Source organism: Lagopus muta, chromosome 6 (genome assembly GCF_023343835.1).
Source record: "Lagopus muta isolate bLagMut1 chromosome 6, bLagMut1 primary, whole genome shotgun sequence".
Lineage (NCBI taxonomy): Eukaryota > Metazoa > Chordata > Aves > Galliformes > Phasianidae > Lagopus > Lagopus muta.
The window spans coordinates 4,703,673-4,730,201 of NC_064438.1; the positions used below are offsets into that span (position 1 = coordinate 4,703,673).

Sequence of the window (26,529 nt, forward strand, 5' to 3'; positions counted from 1 at the left end):
GTAATAAAATCAACCTTTAAAAAAACAACAACGCAGTTCTTTGTGTCCGTCAAGGTCTGAGAGGCTGATCTGAAAGAACTGCTTTTTGGCGGTTTGAAACAAGTCAACACCATTAAAATTCAAGGCATTGTGCAAATCAAGTATTCAGCTTACTACAGCAGGGCTTTTCCTATTCAGCAGTCTGACATCAAAGCTCACAGAAGGCTACAGAAACTTTTAAACGTGTCACAGCCTGTGTGGACCATCACACAGTGAGCTGCTCCACACAGTAATGTTAAGCTGGAACAACAGCTCTGATGCTCCTTCTTCGTATCTGTTATCGAGAGGTTTTAAAGATCTTTCTCCACCAGCCACTTCTGGTACTCCTCAGGCACAAAGCATTTCCATTTTAAGGTAACTCCTCTGCTGCATTACCCCACGAGCCTTAAAAGCCTTCAAACCCATCAGTATCAGCTCCATCTCTCAGGTCAAACAGGCCTACTAAACTGTTTGTAATCTGTCGTGCAAACTTCCAGCTGCTGGGCTTTGTTTTCAGATGTATTATCTGAAAACTACGCAAACAAAGCAGTCAAGTCAAAACCTCTTTAATTCTCATTAAGAGCCGCTCACCACACACTATTGCAGCCTGGCCAGGGTCACCAGGAAGCTCATAAAACCTTTCCAGGGCAGGTTATCTAAAAGGAGGAGGAAAAATGCTCAAGCAGGAATTCCTCTTACGTACTAAATACTGTTGCTAAGCGCAGGATGCAACTGAAGAGATTTGTTAATACAAATTATATTCCAAAGAACAAAAGAAACCCACTAACTATCAGGACTGTACTTTAAATACAAAGACATTACAGTTCCAGAGCTGCGGAGATGTGGCACTGAAGGACGTGGCCAGTGGGCATGGTGGGGTGGGTTAGGGTTGGACTTGGGGCTCTAAAGGTCTTCCCCAACCTTTACGATTCTATTTTCCACTGTTTATTCTCTAGTCCCACCGTTAGGTCTGCTGGGCACGCATTCCCTGTGCCATCAGTGCGTGGACCTGAAAAGCAACCCTCCCTTGGATACCGCAGTGGAACCATGTGAATGAAACACATTCCAAGCACACCGGAGGGACTTCTCCAGCTGACTGAAAGAACCACAGGGAAACAAATGCTGCATTCAACCCAGCCATTGTGTTCCCTACCTCCTCCTACAAGAAAACATTTTCTATAACAGGAAAAAGATTGAGAAAAACAAAACACGCGCTTTTACCCCAGCTCCCTGGGCTGCCTCTTTCCAGGCGCTGAAGCACTCACGTGGATGCAGTGCTACCAATGCCTTCTGCTGCAGCTCTTCATGGCCACTGCTCATTCTTACGGCAGATATTAAGCTAATTATGGAAACTTGCCAGGATGTTTTCAAAACCTGTTTGTTGTTAAGCTTTTGTAACGTACTACATAAATGTGATTCCTCGCGTTTCTTTTTCCTCTTCCATGCAGGCAAGTAAAAAATAATAAACATACAATGGTTGCTATTTCTGGACACGCGAAACGTTTCAAAGGACATCATGTTTTTGAATGTTCAAAACCGGGCAAATAATTGGGAAAGCAATAATAAGAACTGGGAAAACACTGCTGAGAAACTTTCCATTCACCTACTCCTATCTCCACGCGTGGACTTTGAGTGCTCCCCAGTACTTCCAGAATACAGGGCATGAAGTCACATGCCCCTAACACAGCCTTCTAATTAAAAAAATACCCAAACAAGCAATCTGAAAAATAAATCAGAGGTCACTTCGTTATTGTAGTTAACCAAATCTAGGCCAGCGACATGGTTTGGGCATTATGACCCATGCAGGTCTCTGTGTCCAAGCCCATTTTTGCTTAATGGTTAACTGGGGTCTGCCTCCTGGCATTTGTTAGGAGTAGACTCAGCTATCTGGTAGCATTTTTTCCTTGGCACACTATAATCTTAGAAATTCAATTATTTGGAAACAAATTAGAACCAAATGTGATTATTATTATTATTATTATTAATTATTAAAATCTGTGAGGTTTGAATTGAGAGCCTTACAGGTAAAACACGGATCCCAGCAGGTTTGAATTAAGGGCATTACAGGTAAATATTGACTTTGGAATTACACAGCACATTCTGAGTCATGGCTACAACACTACTGTAGAAAGTAAGTGAAGTTTCATGAAAAGACAAACCCCAAACCTACAGCTTTTAGTGGTCTCACCTGAGATTCTCAACAGGAGGATTTACACTGCTCCTTTTGCAGAACTTCTGCATGTGCATCTGTGCGCAGCAACAAAGCCCAACAGAGGGCTCCCAGTTACCAGCACGAGCCTGTGGAGCTCAGAACAGCACAAAGCACAAATCCTGACCATCTACAAGAACTGCACGCGGTCTTTGTCCCTGGAGGGACCAACCTAAAAGCTCGTAAACCAGAGCGGGAGGCAAGTCTGATGTTGGGACCGCAAATCACAGAGTTCCTTCCTGCAGCCACTGTCCCAGTGATGGGGACCCAACACCCAGTGCGCCCAGGCGCTGGGCAGTGCCGTTCACCCCAGGGTCTCCCACCATGCCAGTTCCTAACTAAACCGACACAGAGTGCTTTCTGGATGGTTTCTTCCCCTGATAATTATTACAAATCAGACTCTCGTACAAGAGTTTGGATACAACTGAACATATCTTTTTGACAGCACGTACCACCGTTAATTAGACCCAACGTTTTTCGTTACTGAGTGGCAACAGCTATCCCAGCAATGACATCCAACAGGACAGTGCCTCTGCTGTTGCAAACTGAAGTTCACAGGGTGAAAACATGCCCTAAAAATAGACACCAATAGCATACCAAGATGATCCTAACGGCAATGCTGTACGTGGGGAAAAAAAACAGTAAAAATCATCAAAAATCCATCTGCAGTGCCACAGAATCCCAGCTTTGGGCTCCTAACACGACCTGCAGCCTCACTCTGCTCCTTGCTGTGCTCCAACACAGTATTTAACACAACAGTTAGCCAGTAATTACTATCTGACACAATGCCATTAAAATACCAACGCTTAATGGAAATGCTGCAACTTTCTAGTTACTATCAGCTAATGGGAACAAAGCTGTAACAAATTCAGCTCTTACTGGGGAGACAGGAGTAGCTAGTATTTTTTCAAGTGAAACTATATGATCGATTCTACTCACACGTGTTTGTTGGAACAGCTTTGAATTATTAGCCAGCCTGTGGGAGGTTTTCCACTGCCAATTACACTTTACAGGACATTATATACATTAACTACCCCATGAAGTTAAATAGAGAAATGGGCAATTTAAGCAAACACCCCCAGAACCGCTTTCCCTCTCTTTAAAGCCTCATTCCCAGCTGGGCAGAGCTATACTCATGTAGATGAGTGCTGCCTAGAATTAAAAAAAGGGGGAAATCTGCTCTCAGTGCTCCTGTTACCCACACCCCATCCCATCCACAGCCCCTGTGGGCTGCATCCCCACCCAGAGAGCTCCTTCCCCATCTTGCACCATGCTTTAAATCACGAATCCCCAAAACTGATTGCATTCACATCTGTGAGAACTGCCAAAGTGAGTCCAGGAGGGCACATTCAAAGATGAAGCAGGTTGGTGACGGAGCTGATTGCCCAACCCGAGTCCTGCTTGGCTACAATGGGAATACCGACTTCACCTTAGGCCAACAGAAAGTGACTGAGTTCAGAGAACAAGAGAAACCAAAGCCCTACTGTTTTAACCATGAATTGTTTTTTGCTAAGATGTCACCTAAGGCGCACACCAAACTATTCCCCCCTATCACAGTTCTCATACATGAAATCACCCCGGCTACCTCTACTGCCACACACAAATAGCAACAGAAAAGGGCTTATCTGAAGAGGTGGCAGATTTGTGCTCCGAAGAAAAACCACTGCAAGTCCTAAGAAGCTGAGAAAAATCACATCTGAGGCTGAAGTCAGAGAGCTGCAGAGCGGCTGCTGTGCTTAAGGAGCCAGGATTTGCTTACTGTTTTGTAATGGTCACAGGAAAATTTGCTTCTCCCACGAGCAGGGACCTGCAAGTTCGTACTGCTTATTGGCATATTTAACACAAACGTGTGCTGCTGGAGCCCAGCTCGCTCTTCCTTCTCGAGCGGTCAACAGCCAAATGATGAAGCATGGGGAGGCGTGCGAGGCTGGCGGGGTTAATTTTAGCCCGGGTCACGCAGGCATGTGGTCAGATTTCTGTCTCAGCTACATCCCACTGCAGCTCCTTGCCCCCAGCCCTGCTTCCTCGAGCCAGAGGGTTCCAAGGTTAGAGATTTTGGCATGCCTCATTCCTAGCTCCCATCAAGTCTTCTGGATCTTTCCAACCAGAACAGGCTAATTTTCTCTTGTCAGAGAAGGTGTCAAGTGTAACCTGACTTTCCAAGCAGCCGCTACAGCTCACAAGGCTGCGTGACTCCAGCAGCACCTCCTTGGGGCAGGCTCAACTCAGGAAATTATAACTGCTTCTTTGGACTCTGAGAAGGAAAAGGCAAGGAAGAGAAAAAAGCTGCAATGGGCAGGAAATCAAACCTGGCTTGCCTCGTAGTACACTGAGCACAAAATCATTCCTCTAGCCCATTTTTTCCTGATTACTTTCGAAAGAAAATAAATTAGGATTAATTTACCAAAACAACGCTCACAGTTATGAAGTAATTCCAAAGGAAAATAAAATTGGTCTCAAAGGGAAATAACTATAAATCATTTCAACTTCTAGTAATGCGTGAAGATTAAAGTTATCTGATTCAAGTAGTGAGGACAGAAACATTACAAAGGCTCTTCTTGCTTATTAACAAAAGCAATTTGCTGCGGGGATTAAGCAGTGATAAAAATTGGCGTTTGACTCACTCCTAAGACCCAACGCTAAGCCTCTCCAGACAAGGACATGACAGCATTCCCTTTTGGCCCCAGCCAGCGCTGCCTCTCTTCACGTAAAGCCTGGCTCATCTCACAGCCCAGGGTGTTTCATGAGAGGCAACACTTCTGAGGTTGGCAAAGCTGCCAAGTGGAGAGAAGGCAGAGCCTTCTGAAATGTGGGAGGGCAGAAAGTGGGATGGAACCAGCAGACGGATGAAAATCTGCAACCACCAAGCAAGTGGGGAGCAAATTCTGGAGATGGGAAGGAGAAAAGAAGCAGCAAGCAGGTCCCAAACCCAAGCAGTGCTTTGCCACAAGCAGAGCTTCACCACATGCTTCCTTCAAGGGCGAGCTCAATTGCTTTGAAGGAGCTTAGCCACACATTTAACTGCTCAGGAATACAGTACTGACATTGAGCATCACAATATCAGGTATTTCTTCCAGTGTTCCCTGAGGATTATCAGTGGCAGTGGGCAGAATAAGAAAAGGCCGACCATCTTTCTAAAAAATGTGTGTGTGTCTGTTCTACAAATGCTTTCAATGCTCTTCCACCCAACACTCGTGCTCTGGGGCGCTGTCAGAAGTGGGACAGTGGGCTATGCAAACCCTAGGTGTGACCTACTTCTGAAACATCTCCTTTTATTTTAAGCTGCGTTCTTAACATAGTGGAAAATACTTGGTGACAGCAGAGCTTTAATTTGCATGGCAAAGACTGGCTCCTGGAGAGGCACACCAAGGCAAAGAATCTCAGAAGGGTTCAGCATCCCACCCAGAGCCAGACTGCAAGAGTTCCGTTCCATTTTAATCATCAAAATAAGCAGCCACGTTTTCAGAAAGTGACAGATGCTTTTGAAAAACCTAAACCAATACCAGATTTCCAGCATTTTAAAACCTGATCTTCACTTTTCACTGGGGAAAAAGGAATATACACACACATATTTGTGTAGACAGGCAGACAGGGACACACACTCTCCACAGGTATCTGGCCCCAAACGTTTCTGCCAACGAGACCTGCAGATAACATCCTTACAAATGAAAACGCTACCAACCAGTTATCCGTAGGTGGCAGCATTTCTGTTTCGTTCTGCCATTTACTATATTGCTATGCCTATCAGGTATTTGGAGACAGCAAAAAGCTCTCTGCCCACCCTGCGATCCCCAGGGTTTCACCATATTTTACATGCAGAAGATGGTGCTCCACATAAATGGCTCCTGTTGAGAGGCCACCAAGTCTTCCAAGTTCTTTTTTCCCCCCCAAACAACAACAACAAAAAATAAAGTGCTGAATTAATTTCCACAAATATAATAAACCTAATGCAATCATCTTGCAGTCGGCCATCTGTTTCACAGATAGAAATCTAACTGAATCTTCTACTGGCTGCTAACTCCCTAAATTAAATTGTCTGTGATGACCCTGCTTTCAGCTTAGTTCCTCCTGCTTCCATTTAAAGGGTTTGGAGCGTTCTCGATGTAATGATCTATTTGCCAATTATACAATTAAGACAACTGGGTGGGTTTGAAGCTGCACGTTTGTCAGCTGATGGAAATAAAATGTGCAGAAAAAGGCAGCACGACTACCTTCAAAGCAACTATGGGAACACGAGAAATAAGTCGTCACGTAAGATGGTAGCCCTTCTTCCACCAGCCTGCATAATGAAAACTGAGACTTCTGCAGTCTACTTAAATGCATTTGTGTATTTATGAAGAGTTTAACAAATTCCTCTCCTAGCAGGATGTGGCTGCAAGTAAACGGAATTTAAGGCTATGTAAAGAAGATGACCATCTTTGTCCCTATGGACATGTGCAGACACGCTGGCCTAGAAGAGCCTGGTTACCCACTCTCTGCCTTTGCGATAAAGAATGAGCTGCACACCACGAAGAGAAAAATTCTGCTTCTTCACTGGTTGCTGACTTAGCACATGGCTGGGGAAAGCAGGCAGGGCACCAAACCCAGCAAATCCCAGAGGCAGGATGCTGGACTCAGGAGACCACTGGCATAATCTGCTACGGCAAATCCCATGCTCCTAATTAGAGAGGTTCACCAAAGTGACTCAAGGCCCTGCTTTCATTGATCTGGCTATTAAAAATCAGTACTGTAGGCTTTCAACAGAATTTCTCATATGGAACCTCTAACAGTATTCCACAACAGAAAAAGAAAAGTCACTCCAGCAAAGAAAGTAATTGTTGCTCTGCTCCTTAAGTTGTATACAGGATTCAGGATACCATCCCTTAACAGTACTGTCAACAGGCAGATCGATAGTAGATTCCATTTATTTTGAGCACAAAGGATTCCCAATTCCCATTAAACAGCTTTCTGTTAAGTACTAAACAATACGGTCTACACAGGTGCACAGATATTATACATTTGACTTTTTTCCTTTAGACTTTGTAAATTCTCTTAACTCTCCTTCAGAAACGGAACATTTATGTTGATCCATGCTGTATATATAGTTAAGTGCCCACAAAGGACGCAGGTGTGTGTATCAAGCATGTATGGATGAAGCTGAACGCGGCTAAAAGCAACATCAGACAAGAACACCAGCCTCGCTGCAGATAAAAATCAGAGCTGGTAATCATTCAGGAGAGTAGCAGCTACCAGAACAGAAACAAGGCTTATGGACACAAGATGAGTTACTCTTTTGCCTGGAGAAAGGTTGGAGGAAAGCAGAGGAGATAATAATAATAAACAAGCAAACAAACATGTGAATGCATACATATATCTGAAAATCTTAACCCAGAATTTAACCACAGACACTAACATTAGAGGGGAAAAAAGAGCTGTCAGAACTAGCTGTTTCCCTGCTCTCAGACTGTTTCCTCAGTCTCAGTCAGTATCAATGAAAAGAGGGACCATAGCTGCTGGCCTGCAACACTGAATTTCTAAGTTAGAGGGCCACGTGTTTTTGGTACGCAAGCTAAAGAGAATCACAGAACAGTTTGGGTTGGAAAAGACCTTCAAGAACATCCAGTTCCAATGCCCTGCTATATGCAGGGACAGTTTCCTCTCGACCAGGTTGCTCACAGCCCCAGCCAGCCAGCCTGGCCTTGAAGAGCATTGTATAAAGCTTGGAGCTGCAGCAGATGAATTGAACAGGCAGGCAGTTGAGCCATGAATGAAATCTCAGAGCTGGTAGCACCCTGCAAGCCAACTCGAGGGCTGCAGCAGGCTGGTCCCAGTGCAACTCAGACCATGGGCATCACTGCAAGGGACCTCAGCATGGTGAATGATGGTCACAGGCATGCATGACAGGAGCACACATTTGTCCCTTCTGACAAAGACCAATAAAGACAAATTCTCAGTGAACTACATAGAGCTGACAAAGGCAGCAGCTGCTCTGCTCCATGGAGCAAATTCATATTTAGAGAAGCTAGGGAATACAGATTCTTCCAGAAATGCAATTCTGCTCATCCACTCTGGATCCCAAAGCTACCTTCATACAATGCCATTAACAACAGACTGGCCAAAAAGTTGTGTTGTTTTTTTTTGTTTATTTGCTTGATTTACACCAAACATCACACTGTCATAAGTCTTGCACTTTCAAGCTTCTGATCATGAGATCACCCTGAAGCAACCACAGCCAGAAAAAGAATCTGATCACAATAATGTTGATGCAGCATGACCCAGAGCTATCTAGTAAATGCTAGCAAAGCCAAGCTTACTAGCACTGGCACCAGCACCCACCCCCACTACAAAATTAAACACAATTAGCATCAGTTGTGTCTAACCAGTAAAGCAGATGTCTAACGATGTAATAAACCTGCAATTTTTACTCAGGTTTAAAAACAACCCTCTCCTTTCCATTACTTAGCAAATGATCCATGGGCCCTCAAATGTGGTACATATGGCTTTGTGCTACCTTCAGTCCCCCTTATTCTCTAATCAGTCAATTCATCAGCAATCACTTGTCAGCAAAAAACCCACAACAGTGAGCTTGTTGAGCAAATGTCAGAGAACATTAAATTAACCAGTCAAAGATCAGCAATGAACAGCTGACACCAGACTGAACCCAACACATGGCCTCATTCACATTATTGTTAAGCACATGTAGCCAAACACTCCACCTTCAACATGACATTAAAGGATCTTTATTATTTAGAAAACAAAAATTGCTGAAGAATAGATGGAAAGCCTAACACTAAGTAAAATTGTTGCTTTTATGCAATTAGATTTAAGGTACTGATGTGGGAGCAGGAAACATAACGGCATGCATTCCTTCTCTCTCAGCAAAGAAAACAGCAAATCAAGTTGTATTTCAATATTTTTAGCACAGGTTGTTGAAGAGACACCCTTATGAGAAGCACCTCCACGAGTAACCTGCCCAGAATGGCACATGTACTTCCTCCTCTTATTCCTTGAACACAAGGCTTTTCATCTCCTCATTTCACTATGCCATCACCCTTCTCAGCCCAGGTCTTAAATTTAGGTAATGCTCCTTGGGCACATTCATACTACACACTTGTGTTGCAGAGGCACATTGTACAACACAGCTGGGCTCTCAGTTGATCAGTCTAGACTTGGGGCATTTTCTAAATGCCCCAAATTTCCCTTCTAAATTCATATTTATGAATTATCATGAAAACAAAACGTTAGACCAGAACAGACCAACTCTCCAGACATCTCATCCTCTAGAGATCCATATAGCCTATATACGGCTGATCTTCTCCTAATGTAAACTTCCAATAGAATGTCTTAAATTAAACCCAAGCAACAGATATTTCTACCTTCAAAACTGAGAAATATGTATCGTAGCTCAGGAGAACAAGGCAACAGCTGCATGGCTCTGACCAAAGGAAGCCAGAATTCAAGTAATTTCTTGAGAATGCTGAGGCTAAATATACTCAGTATTGAATCCACTGGTAGTCCAATTCTGCCTGCTCTCACCAAAATCATCTTCCCTCCTTCACTTCCACAGTAATTAGCCTATCAAAATACTGAACAGAAGTTACACAGGCTCATTTTCCTTGGATAACAGGATTAGGATCATTACAGCAAAATCCAGTAACTGCCCCGATAATCTCTATAAGGAATTTGTTATGTTTTCCAAATAAAACCTTTTCAAAATGAAGCAGCAGATTCCTTATGACAAATAAATACGCTGGAAAGCTTACTGAAAGGGAACAGCAAATACAGTGAGGGTGATGGAGCACTGGAATGGGCTGCCCAGAGAGGCTGTGCAGTCTCCTTCCACGGAGATGCTCAAGAGCCAGCTGGACTCCTACCTCTGCGACCTGCTGTAGGGTTGAGGACTTGAGAAATCAGACAGCTGTAGAAAAGTGAAATAGACTTCAGTTTATTTAAATATCACACAGTAAGATGTTCTTTGCCTGGGAGTGTTGTGGAAGAGGAACAGAACAGCTAGCAGACATGTCGGCAAAAATGTCACAATTGCGTATGAACAGGCTGTGCATATGTCAAAGCAGATGATGCCAGAGCAAAGTTTTGGGACCGCCTTCCACAAAGAGCAAGAGAATGCAAGCCAATTAGCTTTAACATTTCACATCTATGAACACAATGACAACATTACATTAATCAGTAGGCTGCAACCGTAAGGCCTGACATGGATTTCAAAAAGAAAATCCCTCCACCTCACATCCCATCTGCATCTATTCCTCTGTGTTCTACAAAGAGGAAGAGCTAGCACAAAAACACATGCCATGGGGAATAAAAGGTATAATAGTTAAAAAAAAAAAAAATTGGATATAGTTTTTAATCTTCCTTCAGTATCCTGTGAGGGACAGAACAAATGAAAATCAAGCTGTGTTCCCAAAATGCATCCTGTGTCAGAAACGGAATGGGTTTTGAAGACTAGCCTACCCCAATCCTCTTTCTGGCCACAGTCACAGAACAAAATTTAATGAGGCTCAAATCTCTATGCTTGAGTTCTAAATCAAGGAAGACAGACTAAGTGGGAATATTTCAGAAAGCCTAAAATATGCAGTGTATAGCACCTACACACACTTCTAGATTCACAGTTCTGAAGTTCCTTATGTGATATTTTTAATTATATCCGCAATGAAATGTGATACAACTGCTTTTATAAGCTGTACATTATGCACATTCAAGCATTTGCATGTTATTAAAATTGTCTTCTAGTTTCTTCCTCTGAGTCCTGCAATGACATCAACTTCTTGCTTAAATAATTCTGCTTAATATAAGTGCATATTTTTAACATTTATATAATACCTGAGTGCCTATATTCTTTAAGGTCTCTTCCAACCCCAAGTGGTTAAGAGACAAGAAAACAGGCTGTTCTTTCAACCCAATGGACCTCGTTTCTTTGTATAAATCTTTCATAAGGGACACCGCAGTTGTGTGTAATATTCTGTACAAGGCTACCTCCGCTCCCTGGCAGCTCTGCTGCATTAACACCTTCTTATCACTACGATACAGACCTTTCTAACACTTTCCCACAATCTTATGACACTGCAGTTCATAGCCACGCAGCCATTTCTTCACTGATCCTCCTCAGGAAAAAGAAAGGAAAAAGAAGCGTGTGTCCTTTTAACATGCTGTGTGCTTGCAAGCATCCACAGGAACAAACATTTAACTGACTAAAAAGACACGTGGGAAATGCATGATTACGTGCAGTAACATCTTTCAGAAACATCCCAGCCTACGGAATGAGGAATTGTACTTTGCTATTTATTTCAACCTTTGTAAAGAGCCAAACGCTAAACCTTTCACCTACACATCTATCTACGGGCTGAGGTTCCAAACATTTTAATTTGGAAAAGTTCTGTGATTTGCCGTGGTCCAGCTCCAACATCAAGTCAATTATCAGCTGCAAGATACTGCTACAACACGATTCAAGTAAACTGCTTGTAAGTCACAAACATACGTAGGAAAAGCTTAGAGAACCGCAGTGATTCTTTCCCTCAGTGAAAAGTATAGATAGCTAAGTCAGCTAACAAAAATAGGTCTATCGAAATCACAACTTTTCAAACCTCTCATCATCCCAGGCAATTCTTCTCTTGCAGTTTTTAACTTAAGCACTTGAAAATCTCTTCCAGAATGAAATCTTTCTTCCAAATAAGTACGCTTGCTTTGCTGTATTCTACACATTAGTCCAGAAGGCACACTGAGATAAGAGCACTGAAGGAAAATATTTAATAGAAGGGGAAGCCTCATGTAAACCAGGACAGAAATTTTATACATAGCGATAAATCTTTTAACACTCATTTCGATGGACGAGGAACTGTTTGCAAGATCGTATCCTGGGAGTGGTGGTCAATGGCAATGAGGTTCAACAAAGCCACGTGCAAGGACTTGCACCTGGGTCGTGGCAACCCCTGCTGTCAGTACAAGCTGGGGGGAGCCCTGAAGAAAAGGACTTTGGTGTACTGGTGGATGGCAACTGAGCACGAGCCAGCAGCGTGCTCCTTGCAGTCTAGCAAGCCAACTGTATCTTGGGCTGCATCAAAAGAAGCATGGCCAGCAGGGCAAGGGAGATTATTCTTCCTACAGGAAACAGAACGAACACCTGACCCACCTCCTCCCTGCACCCTTTGATCCTCAGCAGGAACAGCTCTCCCCAACTCCACACTAAGGATGCTTACATGTGCAAGGACATAGATGAGAAAGCCCACCTCCCCTCAGCCCAAACGCTTGTGCTCACATCTCTGTCTTTCCGATATGGATGAGACACTGGTTGGGTTTCCCCTTAATGCACATCCACATCAAGACAATCTGTTTACTGCAACAAAAATTAGAATCTATACAACACAGAGCTTGTAAAAGGGCTACAGACCTCTCAGATTTCAGAGGTATACCCTCATGCTACAAGGCTGGAGGCTGCTCAAACCTAGGACAACTTAAAATTTGCATACAGAGAAAGGATGACACACTTTTTACAGCAATCTTCAATCACTGCTAAAAAAACAAGGTATTGCAAATTCTCAAAGCTATAAAGCAGTGAGTGGGACAGGTTACATTAAAAAAAAAATAACTGCATGAGGTGTGTAGCTGACTCATTATGGTCAAACAAAAAAAAAAGAGAGGAAGGCTTCACACCACATGTTGAAATTTTGTTCTGCTGGTGTCAATGTCAAACAGGAAGAAAATCAGATGGAAGCTTTGTTTTCAGGGGCTCAGCAATGAGGAACTCTGATGTAAAAGCAGTCTGCTGGTAGCCTTGCACATGTAAGCTGCTGAGGAGGAGCGAGCCACACAAACATGGGCACAGCCTATCAGCAAACAAATATCTTGCTCTGAACGTTCAGGGAGAACAGCAATATGCCCTAGCGAGAAACTGGCAAGAAGTCCATCAGGATTTCCCAGGAAAGAAATCCAGTCATCAAAGCAATCTTGTATTAAGTAGGTAAGCCAAGATGACCTACGCTGCTTGGAGCAAAGGTTGGCCCAAGTCACTCCCACAGGTGGGTTCCAACCCTGATGATTTTAAACAATGGAAATAACCAAAGTTACCCTTAAAACCTCTGTAAAGAACAGACAGCAATCTCCAGGCTCTGGTTACCCCTCTTCAACAGATGCAGTGTTTGTTTTCCCTGACTGTCTGTCTTTCAGATGTCCTCAACTTGATTCCTAAGCTGAATTAACAGATGAAATGCCTGAAAAGAAGTGCTGGCCACGAAGGCAGCTACAGTATTGAGAACCCTTTTCTATAACCACAGAAGTAGTGAGCCTCATTTTTAATAACCTAATCAGAGCTAGAGCTGATTAAGGCCCTCTAATGCTGCGTGTTCAAGCAGTTTATGCCAAGTCCTCTTGGCTTCAAGTTATGAAGAAGCGTCTGCCCTAAACGTCAGAATGCCCTTGAAACCTTTTGTATAAAACAAAAGCAAACACACAAACAACATGGCACCTGTTACATTACACCTCTGTGTGATGCTAGGCTGTCACTCCTCCAAATGAATCATGGACAGTATTCTGGAGGAGGAGTAAAGCAATGCTGTGTTTTGAACAGTGTTGGAGAACTGTTTTTGCATTGTACTGTTATGGCAAGATGCTCACCTTTACAAGTGTATCTGAAAAACCCTGGCAGAATCTGGCATCTGGGGACTCTGTGACAACAGAAGACAAAGGGATTTACCCACTGCTCCCCAAGCAGCCCTACATGGCAACAATGAAATAACCTCTCAACTTCCACACTGCGAATCTTACGCAAAGCCCCACCAAGTGGGCTGCCAACCTGACCAGCTCCGCCATCGCCAGATTACGAGGCAACAGCTGCCCTGCGGCATACAGGGAGAGGAAGCTGGTATGGCTTTCCCCACTTCTCCGTCTGCCAGTCAGGTACAGTACTGAGGCGAGTACCTTGAGCATTATGGGTTCTTCTGTCCCACCCCACCCCGCTGCTGTTTGCTTTCAAGTACCAGCAACTGACAGGTTGTTGGGTTTGCATTTTGTTCTCTTTAAAATGCAGGCTTCCTACAGGTGCTGATCTTGTTGGTCAAGCCTGTTCACACGCTGTGTAAAAACCGGTGCGCATGCAAAGACTTGTAATACACCGGTGCACACAGCTCTGCTGCTTCCCAAAGAGGTCTCACCTTGCATGTGAAACGGAGGTGGTTGGGCTCCCTGCAACGCCTTTCACCAGGACTTGGCTGCTGCAGGAGCCAGGCCTGGGCAGCCCCCACACCACGCTGCATATTTCCACTGCCAGCTCCCAGCTCATTATTCCCACAGGTACTCATGCGTGAAATATCTGATCCTGTGCAAAGAACTGCCTGTCGACAAGAACAGACCGCTCCTTGAACAAGATGCGTTCATCACATCGTCCCTCGCAAGGAAAGAACTTGCAAACAGAGGTTGTTAAACGATTACACATTTTTACGATCACAGAGGCTGATATCAGGAGGTACTGGGCACCTCTGCCTCCCACACAGATTTCAGATCTGTAATAAATCCACGCTTTCCATTAGAAACTTCTCAGGAAATGTTTTCCTATCAAAACCACATCAGGCTGTAATTTTCATTGTTTGAACAACCTGCCAGAGAGAGGGAGAGGGCGTGCAGCACAGCACAGTCTGAGGCGGGCGCTGCCCTGCAGCCCTCCTGCTGCACGGATTGCTGCTCTAAAGAAGGCTCCCTGAGTTTGAAGCAAGTTTAAATCTCGCTGCGGATGGCAATTCAAGCAGATAGGCAGGTATGGGCTTCCTGGGCTCACTTCTGCTGGAGGAACAGGGAAAGAACACACTTTCTAGCCATAGGGAGCAGGGCTTGTTTTTTGTTTAACTTCTCTGGGAAGAAATACCAGGAATTTGGGATTAGATCAACCAACAAACAGAACCCCCAAAGTGCTCTCTGTTGACAGACAGTAGAATTATTCTAGCACAACTGAAAGAGAGGGGAAACTTTTCAGGAAGAAAGTGCAAAAGAGACAGGTAACAGGAGGTGAGGAGAGAGCTATCTATGCAATCGGCTCTGGGTTACAAACAAGCACAAGGACAGAGATTAAACATGCAGAAGAACTTAAAGCAGCCTGAAGGACGAACTGCAGAGCAGCAGACCCAGCTGGAGCTCTCCTTCCAAGCAGCCCCAGCCCGACCGTCTCCTTACTTACAGGAGGGCTACCTCGCCTGGACAAAGCTCCTGCTTCCTAACGCGAAAAAGAAAAGTGCTGTCCAAATGCCTGCAGTCTCCATAGAAACCGGAATTTCACCATCCAGCAGTACGCTCCGGCTCGGAAAGGCTTTGTTTAGAAATCCTTACCAGCTTCATGGTGGTGTTGTTGTGCTCCCAGCGCCACAGCATCGCGCTCATGTCCGCGGCCGAGCACCTGCGGCAGCTCGGCACCCGCTACGCGCCCCAGCCCGGCTGCAGCACGCAGGTGGGGGCCGGCCATGCCGCGGGGTCAGCCCAGCCCTGCGCTCCCTCCTCGCTTGGGAAGGGGCTCGCTCCCTCAGCCCCGTGGGGACGGGGCGCTGGGAAAGTCTGCGCAGGAGGGAGCTGTAAGCCAATGCTTCTCCCGATGGGCGGCCGCTCTGATAAGCGTGCAGAGCTCTGAGAGAGCTGCGGCTTTGGGGGTGCCGGAGCGGAAAGGAACGGGCTGAGGCACGGCAGAGAACCGCAAGGGATTTCTCCGAAGTTTGTTAAGGGTACGGCAGTCTTTATCAGCTTTTAGTGCAACCCCGGCTGCTGCCGCTTGGATCTCCGTTTACACCTCGCTTGCTGAACGGGAAAGGACTACGTAAAGGGAAAGGGAGAGGGAGAAACGGAGAAGTGATTCAACACGTGGAACACCACAGATCAGCACCAGGAGCACCGACATCGCGTCTCAAGAGATTAGTAGGAGTATTTTGGCAGCAGGTACCACACTACACCACGTTTTCTGTTTTGAAGCTGCAGTAATTAAGGATCTGTAAAAGCCTTACTGAAGTTCTGTCCCTAACACTGATGATTCTGATTTGGACTGCACTCCCGAAGCCTGTAGCTGTTATTCTGTTTTTTTCATTTGTTTGAATGATAAAGAGTAATTACTGAAACAAGCAATAACCATCTTCCTTCACCGCAAAAAAAAAAATTCCCCTACCCACTTTGGCAGCTTGACTAGCTAAGTATGGAGAAAGAGCTGCCCACTGAGTTTAAGAGTTTAATTTTACACTGGCAGGTTACATTTGAACTATGGAAGCAAAAATTGAATCCCTTCCTGAGAATAAAGCACTCTTGTTATTTCCCTTCACTCCAACACAGCCCAAAGCACAGAAACCTCTTCCCAGCCAGCCCCCACACAAGCAGGCACCCCACTGAAAGGTCACTCGTATGGCATTCAGCGCGGGGAAGGGCTGCCACAGAAGAGGTACAAGAGGGTCGTGGGCTCACACAATGACCTGCTGACAAAGCCTTGAATGAGCGACTGAATGAATGTGCTGCCTGGATGTGAAGCCAAGACGATTTGTGAAAGAATTATGTCAGAGCCCCTCACCAGAGCTCACAGGGGCTGCTCTCTGCTAGCTGAGTTTGAACGTGTCCCCCCCAGGATGCTGACACAGTGCAAACATCACCAGGCCTTCCCATGGAAGGTAGGCTCCAACACATCCTCAGCCTCTGATGGGCTGTGCATGGTTTGCCACGCTGAGTGGCCAAATTCAGCTCCAATGCTTTCCCATGTTATCCCTTACAGGTCAACTGACAATGCTGAGTATGGGCAGAGATGCTCTCACTTCAATGGTCTGAAATACTCCTACAACAAAGCAAAGTTCCTCTGAGGCTAGAGTGTAAGTTCTCTGCCTCCACATTACTGTTAAAATTAATGTCCTTAATTAAAAACAGTGCTTCTTTTAGATTCTTTTTACTTAATGGACTTTCCTTACTCAGTCTCAGTTTGGGATGAAGATCTGCAGCATCCCCACAGCAGTGCCAGCTGTAATTGGAATTTACTTCTTCTATTAAAAAGTAAGAATGGAGCTGCCTTTCACCCACTTCTCACCTTTAGGCTCCCTTGGCAGAACAAAAGAGATGGAGAAAATATTCGTTAACATAGAGCTAAGTTAGACCTTCATGAAAGGACATGTCTCAGAGCTCAGACAGGCATCCAAATATCCCCATTAATGTGCTCTACAATCCCGTTATTCACTCGAGAGCCCTCAGTGACAGAGGAACACGTGGGTCTGCAGCACATCCAGCACTAAAGAGACCCCGTGCTTTCCAAATAGTGCTGCTGGAAGAAAAAAAAACAACAACCAGGAGGAAACAGGTGTTGGAGACTTTATGAATGAATTCAGTTCATACAGTCATTGTCCGTGAAACACTTTACTATAAAGAATGCTTAGGGAAGTCCGGTAACTAATAAGCCATTGTTTGTCTGTGAAAAATAGGTGTGCTAACAGCTTGCTCCACAACCATCAAACAAAGTCACACTCGTGCTTACCGTTACTTTTGCTTTTTAATCACATGGAAGAGTTCTGCCAGGCACTTTGTCTCTCATGACACACCGAGAGATGTATGTCAGCTGGGCTGAAAGTGAGCTAACTTTCAAAGTACAGCATAAATGGAAATTATCATTAATAAAACAAGCAGCCCAAGTGAGTTTCACAGCAGCCATTTCAGGTCCTGCTTCACCAAGCGAGAGGCCAGAGAACATTCACAGAATTTGGAGGTGACACATAATTAATGGGAGAAAATCACCATTAAAGAACCTCACGTACGCCGATAATAGCCATGTGAAGGTATTCCAGTATGGCAAATACAAACCTGTAACAGAGAGAAACTGAGAACATTGTCATAGAACAAAGATTCTCCATATATTCAGGGAATGTGAAAGACGTGGGGATGTGCAAAGAGCAGGTGGTTATCCAACAGGAGCTGGCTTTGTCGGCACTGTATGTCTGCAACTGTTCAATGGGATTACTAACTTTTGGAGAGGCTTCAGAGAAGAGCCACGTGAATGACTTGAGGACTATAAAATGCATCACACAGGAGCAGATTCAAAAAGCTCAGCCTGTTCCGTCTTTCAGAGAAGAGTATGGGCTCTTCTCTGAAAGATATAAGAAATAAGAGATTATAATGTACATTTAAAAATGGAATTTATTCAGGAGAAGGAATGTGGAGTGTTTTATAGAGGAGGTTAGACTGAATTATCACATTTATTGTCCTCTTACCCAGTGCCCAGTGAAATGAATGTGGGATTAAATCCTAAAATGAATCTGGGATTAAATGAGCACCCCCATGCAAAGAATTGTGTTTTAGAAATTAGAGCTACCAATTCAGTTTTTTTTTTGTTTGTTTGTTTGTTTTTTTAATGTCGGCTTGGAAATTCTACATCCTTAGGGACAGATCACTTCTTTTTAACCTGTCTTATTCCCATGCATGTACCAGCACAAATCAAATGCAGCTCTAATCTCTGCTATCACCTAGGTTGTGCCAGCAGCCACATGGAGCACCCAGCAGCCTTCAGGATCAAAAGGAACATCACGGCAATGCAAAGCTTCCTGTGCTCTAGTCTAGTTCTAGTCTGATTGTAATTGTATTCCAGAGTTTCTCAGTAGAGCAAGAAGTACTTGATGCTTTCTTGTTGTGTTTTTAAGCATTGATTTGTTGACCCAGCACACCACAATAGTAGAAAAAGCTGCTGAAGAACAGAAGTAATCACAGAATCACAGAATGGCCTGGGTTGAAAAGGACCACAATGATCAGATCGTCTAGTTCCAACCCCCCTGCTATGTGCAGGGTCACCAACCAGCAGACCAGACTGCCCAGAGCAACATCCAGCCTGGCCTTGAATGCCTCCAGGGATGGGGCACCCACAACCTCCTTGGGCAACATGCTCTAGTCTGTCACCACCCTCTGTGTGAAAAACTTCCTCCTAACATCTCACCTAAACCTCCCCTGTCTCATATCTAATCTAAGTCTCCCCTTGTCCTATCACTATCCACAGTTGGCCTTCCGGGCTGCAAGCTCACACTGCTGCTCACACTCATGTCCAGCTTCTCATCCACCAGGCCCCCCAAGTCCTTCTCCGCAGGGCTGCTCTCAAGGAGATCTTCCCCCAGTTTGAATCGACACCTGGGATTGCCCCGACCCAAGTGCAGCACCCTGCACTTGGCCTTCTTGAGCCGTATCAGGTTTTCAGGGCCCCACTTCTCCAGCCCGTCCAGGTCCCTCTGGATGGCTTCCCTTCCTTCCAGTGTATCGGCCGCACCGCTCAGCTCGGTGCCATCTGCAGACTTGCTGAGGGTGCACTCGATGCCCTCGTCTGTGTTGTCGAGGGAGATGCTGAAGAGCACCGGACCCAAGACAGACCTGGATCCTGTTAAGCCATGCTGCAGGATCAAGCAGTCAAGCAGGATGCCCAGTGATGGAGAACAGCCAGCTCCTTTGTCAGTATCACAGGAGCCACCAAGGAGCCAGGGATCACTGGGAGCTCTCACAGATCCCAGTTTCTCTACATCCTTTCTTCGCTTCTCTGCCCAAGAGCATAATGGAAGACACAGTTTATAACAGCACTTGTCTACTTGTAGGAATTTTCAGGCAGAATACAACGGGAAAAAACCTAAACCCTTCATCACCAAACACATTAATACCGTCCCACAAATGTCAAGAAATTCCCAAGGCTGCTTACTCTTCATCCCCTGCAAGTTATTCCTCTTAATCAAGGAAATTATTTGCTTTCTCACTATAGAAAGAAAGAAAAGAAAGGAAGGAAAGGAAGGAAAGGAAGGAAAGGAAGGAAAGGAAGGAAAGCAAGGAAAGCAAGGAAAGCAAGGAAAGCAAGGAAAGCAAGGAAAGCAAGGAAAGCAAGGAAAGCAAGGAAAGCAAGGAAGAGCGGATATGAAAGAGTCACTTCCTTCCTAGCTTCTACCCTAATATATCACTATTAGAGAATCATAGCAACTGAAAAACAAAATCCTTTAAACTGGTCTTCTAATGATCTGGAAATGGCAACATAGGGGCAGCTTTGCCAAGAAAGCCTTCTTGGGATTTTATTCCAAAACTCTCTCACAGTAGCTCTCTTTGGATTATGACTTTCTGAATGTAATCCCAAATCATGCTCCCAGCTCCACTGCTATCACTCTGCAAGACCTGGATATGCCTTGCACTGCTTCCCAGCACATAAAAGCTCAGAGGAAGGACCAAGTCCTAGAGATCTGATGAAGTTTAAACCAGCAATGAAACAAGATTCTGAAACAAGATTATGGTTCCAGAGGTGATATAATGCACAGAAGACACATAAGTCTCCTCATTTACATGCTGTTCCATGAGCCAAACACAACATACCTGATACACACAGCCCTATTCTCGTGGCCAAGAGGATGGTCCAGAGGCCAGGGTGCTCCCCTTCTCCTCTGGAAACTCCATGGCCATCACCACAGGCCAGGAACTTGGTTATGAAAGGCTGAGTTAATTATACATGAATAAAAACCTTACACATGCTGTGCAGCAGCTTGAAATACTAGATACAGAATTAAAAAACATTGAAGAATCAGTATTTATGAAAGATGGAAAGGCATAATGGAAAGATGTAACTACTGCCTGCTCTGAAAGAGTGCCAGTGAGGCAGATAAGTTTGTTGCCATTTTACAAATACAGTGAAGCCTCTGCTTTCCTTCCCAGACCAGCGAGGGTGGAGGAAGAACCTCCAGCTCTTTCTGGGCAGTCATATCCATAATAAATCATTCAATATATAATCAAATCTATACATGCCATGACTGTGCTGGGATGCACAGAAAGTCACATAATAAGCTAATAACTTTCTCAAACCCAACTTTTTTCCAGGAGACATAACTCAATAAACTTTGAATCACAGCACACTTGGAAAGTATAAAAACGCTGGTTAGAATTGCTTAATGTTTCTGTAGAAGAATGTTAACAATGCTATCAAACAGAATTAGGCTGATTTACTGTATCTAAGAGCAATTCTTGATTCAACAGTAAAAGATTCAAGGCAGAACAAGGTTATTTATTGTGCCTCAGCTGAGGTTTTGCCAAACCACCCTTAACACTGACAGTAATTGGAAATCAACTAAGTTATGCTTCTTAAACTGATGCTAAACAGTATAAAAAAGTGTTTAAACAAAAGCTTAAATAGAGTTGTATCAAGAAAGGGTTCCTCAACAACTATTCTGAAACATGTCCCATAGAAGAACACACACCTTTAATACACTAAGCATCTTATTACTCCAAACTTCAAACGTGCCACCTGAAACTCAAAGCTGCCCAAATCTTTCCCTTTACACTCTATGTTGAATCCATAGAACAGATTGTCCATACGTGTTGTTGTCCATACACTATTCATGGAAGTGCCATAATCACAATCTTGATTTAAAAGATGCATTCCTCGTGTCCACAGAAGTCGCTGGGTGGGACTTCACTCCTCATGGCATATGTGTCCACCCTCTACATTCAATGTTAACGACAGAAGTACAACATCTGGGCTTGTTCAGAGCTCATTGCTGATGGCCATCACCAGTCCTACTTGGCAGCCACCCACAGCCCAGCAAGGAAACCAGCTGGAGATGCAAGCAGGAGCTATGGCAAACAATCCATGCTTCTGAAACAAACAAACAAACAAACAAACCCAAACAGTTCTTCTGCTTCATCTGGATATTTTCACTTTCTATAGCTAGTAGTATAGCCAAGGAGCAATGCTGCTGAGGGCAGTTTGGGCAGATCTCACCTTGCACCCAAAACATCAGATCACATAATGAGGGAAAACTCATGGTCGGTAACTCTGACCCATTCCCAGCACATTCCCAGCTACTGCACAACAGCACATGGTTTTGAAAGACAGCACAGCATACATTTTTGGTTACATGTGTTGGAAATATCCAAGTAATGTTTGTCAGGACAGTATCTCTGATAAAAGCAGAATTTATTCACGATTGCAATGGCGGCGTCCCACAAGCAGGAGCGCCTATGGACACATCATGACAGCCTTCAGACCCTGTTTGCTCCCCCTTGCCTCCCCCCTCCCCTGTTTCCCCACTGGCTGGGTACTCCAGGTTCACAGTCTTATCAGAAGGTTGACATTTGCTATTTACTTGTGAAGTTATTTGTTACCTGGTGCCAGTCAGCAGCCATCCTGTTGTTTCCAAGCTGTCTCGGTGCTCTCCTTGCCCTACTGATACGGTGATTTTCTTTAAAGTCATCATCGTTAAACAAAGAGCACTGGGGGATGATGCCAGGCCTTCCCAATGTCTCTTCAGGCGCTTCCTCGGGCAGGCCATGGCTTGCTCTCTGGTTTGCTCTCGTGCAGGATATTCTTGCAGTGTGTATGACAAAATGTACATCTATACACCTCTATACAGAGTGTGCGTTCCTGGGAAGGTTCGTCTATACGATAAGTGATGTAAACTTATCAGAGATCTTGCCCAAGTTAAGTAGAAGGACTCCCAAAAAGAACTATGATAGCAGAGATCATGAAGTAAAAATAACATTATCCAATTCTAATGCAGAAACAACACTTGATTCCCACACATGGAAACGGAGTAGAAACCCTGATCCTGCACAACAAATGCTTAAACTGGCAACAAGGATCCTACGGCCCTCATTACTCCTCAATAAAATTACACTTTATTCAATGGCCCGTCCAAAAAGGATTTTTGAAGGTTCCCATGAGCATTTTGTACTTCAAGCAAAGATGTTCAACTACAGTGAGAAATTGAGAACACTTTTTTTTTTTTGGTAATACAGGAAAGATTGTTGTGAAAAATTGAAATGTTGTTGTGCTCATACACAGTGAGAATTATTTATTCTCCCTCTGCCTTCCCTATCACAGTTGAATGCATGGGTTCTTTCTGTACACAGAAAAATATTAGCTGTGTGTGTCATGGTGCTATGGCAGGTTGCAGTCAGAAGAGTGCTAATTTGATATTACAAACAAAGATACAAGGAATTAAACAATTAGAGCCATAACTACATAGCACAGTGCAAGTCTCCTTTGATAATCTCTGGAACTCAAGATAAAAATGCCATTGAAATCTGCATACAAGATGTGCAGCAACTGAAAGCTTCAAAGTGAGGTGAAACAGTTCCACAGCTACACACATCACATTATTCATGTTTAAATCATTCTTGTAAAATCTGGGTTGCCATTTATTCACTCCAGAAGTGGAAACTGTAAAGAAACAGGTAACCTTCACTGAAAGGGGTTCGGATCAGCTTGCCCCTAACTGGGATGATGCTCACATCAAACAGGAGCAGATCTTTCCTGGCCCAAATGCTATTATGTTCCCCCCTTCCACAAAGTATGCTGACAGCACTCGCTGTCAGCAAAAATGATTAATCCAGTATCACCTAAATAACAAAAGCTCACAGAATTTCATGCAAGTAAAAACTATGAACACCACCATCTATAAATCACTGGGAAGCAGAAACACGCTCCAAATGTGCGTGTTCACTAACGATGAGCATTACTGGCAGCATGGAAGAAAAATGAAAGGCAAACAGCACAATGATACCACAGCAGAAGTGAGAGCTTGAGGAGGAGGTGCATGCATCTTACCAAATACCTTGTATGTGTCATACAACTCCAAGTGCAAAATTCAGATAACGTTGACAATGTTTGCCTTGGAGCAGGTACTTTGGCATTCCTTAAGTTGCAGAGAAAATGGGAAACCAAGAACCACGTTTTCTATTGGTGACAGGTTCTTTCCGTCGCTGTTGAGTGGCTTGGGAAGGGCTGTGCCATATCTTGGGATGTTTCCACGTTATTTAGAACACTTCATTTTTAGTTTTTTTCCTCACTGAATTTGTTTAACCACAAAATGCAGCTCTTTTCCATTCAGAATTCCAGCCATTTAAAAAGATAAGCCTCCTAGAGCAAAAACTACTCTGTAAGTAGTCTGTGTTAGTTCTGAATAGTTATCAAACTAGCAAACAACCAGCAATAAAATGTGGTCTTATTTTCCCATATAGTATCATCGTGAAGAATTACTCCTGTGGGTTACTGGCACTGTTATCTTTCTGTATCTGAAAATAAGATAAAGAGAATAAATAGAAAGAACCTACAGCATGCCCCCATCACAAGCAACCAGAAGCAACCTGCTGAGCTCAACGTTGCACCATGGAACAGAGCACATCCTGAGCCCGTGAATGTCAAAAGGAGTTTTATGACTGTTTTCAAGCCTACCTCAATCACTCTAAGAAGAAGTTTGGCTATATTTGCATGACAGCAGCAAACAAAGTGCTAACTAATTGCTTTAATCCACTCCCCTCATTGACTGTACCCAGACTGTGATTTGCAGCCTAATCTGATTTGAATAACCAATTAGCATTTTCTGGGAAAACTTACTTACAAATACTAATTTAAGATGCCTCTTCATGAATATAACATTAGCGTTTTGTGTAGGACTCACCTAACAAAAAGTTAATAGTTTTCTAGCTGTAAAGTAACACAAGAATACAAGGTTATATTTTTCCCCCCTAATTGCACTATTTGTCATTACTTGTGTGTCTAATTTGCTATATGCCTCAATACTAAAACTGTTACGGGTCTATTCAGAAAATACATTGCAATGATCATCTGAAAAGAAAAATCCAATTCAAATATATTGGGTGTGATTCTGGATCCCCTATGCTTTGAAGTTTGACCCTGTAATAGCACTTGGAATTCACATCTGACTTGTGTAACTAGCAACTACATAAGCTGCAAGGCAGAAAAGAATCAGAGCTCTTTCATTATGTAAAATTAAACATTTGACAAGATTGTTTTATTTTTATTAAACATTCTTTCCCTGATGTCAGGCCATGCTGGGAGCAGGAGATCATAGTACTACTTTTAAGCTATTTAACAGATTTTAAAACAAGTGTCAACTCTGCTTTGAATATCCTGAAATGTGCCACTTGCAACCACTGCGTTGGTTTTGAAAGTTATTTCAAAAATTAGATCAATAATAAAATGTTCTACTCATTGCCTGCTAAGCCTTGTATGCTTCAGTGGTATTTGCTGTGGGAGGAAGAGATCCTAAGGTCTGTATGGAGCCTCTTTGGACTGCCGTGGTCTTTCAAAGACGCAACAGCAAAGACAAAATTCTACATGATGAATCCAGTAAGCAGAACACCAATCATGGAGTGAGATTTGTTTCCTAGAAGACAAAAATCTAATTACTTTATATTTTCAACCCTTGGATGGATTAATTTTTTAGAGGCTACTTTGCTGCTCTGGTAACACAAAAAGCTGTAGCTCCAAAATCAAAGGCAACATGGAACTTTTTCATGGAACTTTTTGAAGGGTTCTCAATGTTACCTTTGTGCTCCAATTTTTTGTTCCCTGATGACATCACGGCCTTGAACTTTCAGGGGTCTCAACAAAACTATCTAAAAGAAAATAAAGGATTCAATCTGTCTGCCTGACATGAACGTTCCCGCTGATATCAGCAGCCTGAATGCGATACTGCTAAGACAGTGGGTGTCAACTGATTTTAGTGATGCCGTTCTTCATTTTCTTAGTGTCACTGTCAGAATTTGCCTCTATCAAGTGCTCAGACACATTCCTCTTCTCTGCTACATTTCTTGTACAGATTCCAGCCAAAAGAGAGGCAGGAAGGCTCACCGCCAGAGCTATCAGAGCACCTCACTGAAGTGACTAGTGAAAATAAACCAACCTGACAGCGAGCCATCAGTAATTTTCCTCTGAAGATAAATATTATGAATGTTCCTTGGTTTACTCTCCAAGACCCAAAGAAGCAGCTTTCCACTTCCCCACGCTCTGAGATCCAAAACACCACCAGAAAGAACACTAAGGAGGTTTTGAGCACCTCAAGTTTTGATTCCTAGAAATCCAAGACCTGAAGGGAGAGGAGGAGGGAACAGAGCTAGGAAAAAATTGACATTGGCTTTAGGATGCCCTCAAAAATTTATGTTCTACTCTCATGGTTTGGAAATGCATTATGCTTTTCCACGTGTGTTGTACTGCCATTAAACAGTTCGTTCTGCAGGTACTGAAGGCTCAAGCATGTACAAACTGGGAAAAAGAAAAAAAAAAGCAATTACACATGAGGTTTGACTTCCATTTCATGAAATACTAATAACTGAAACTGTTAAAAACTGATGGGGACAAAAAGACTGTTCTGCTTCCTGCTGGTTTAACTGCTTCTGGGCATAACTGTGATTACTGCTAATCAGTGTAGAAATCAAATAAGCCTTCGTAACAATACAGGATGGCAAGTTAACAGAATAATGATGCTTTCTAGGCAGAATGGCCTCCTGCAGCAGAGCATCTAACAGAAAGATGGAAGAAATGAGTGAAACCTGCATTTGACATTTGTGAG

General features: G+C 43.7%; 1 protein-coding gene across 3 annotated transcripts in view; it reads right to left on the reverse strand.

Annotated features, from left to right (window-relative positions):
* The window catches only part of NAV2 (neuron navigator 2), a 311,161-nt gene that overhangs the window by 149,752 nt on the left and 134,880 nt on the right, over positions 1-26,529 (reverse strand). The gene's annotated exons all lie outside the window — the stretch shown is intronic.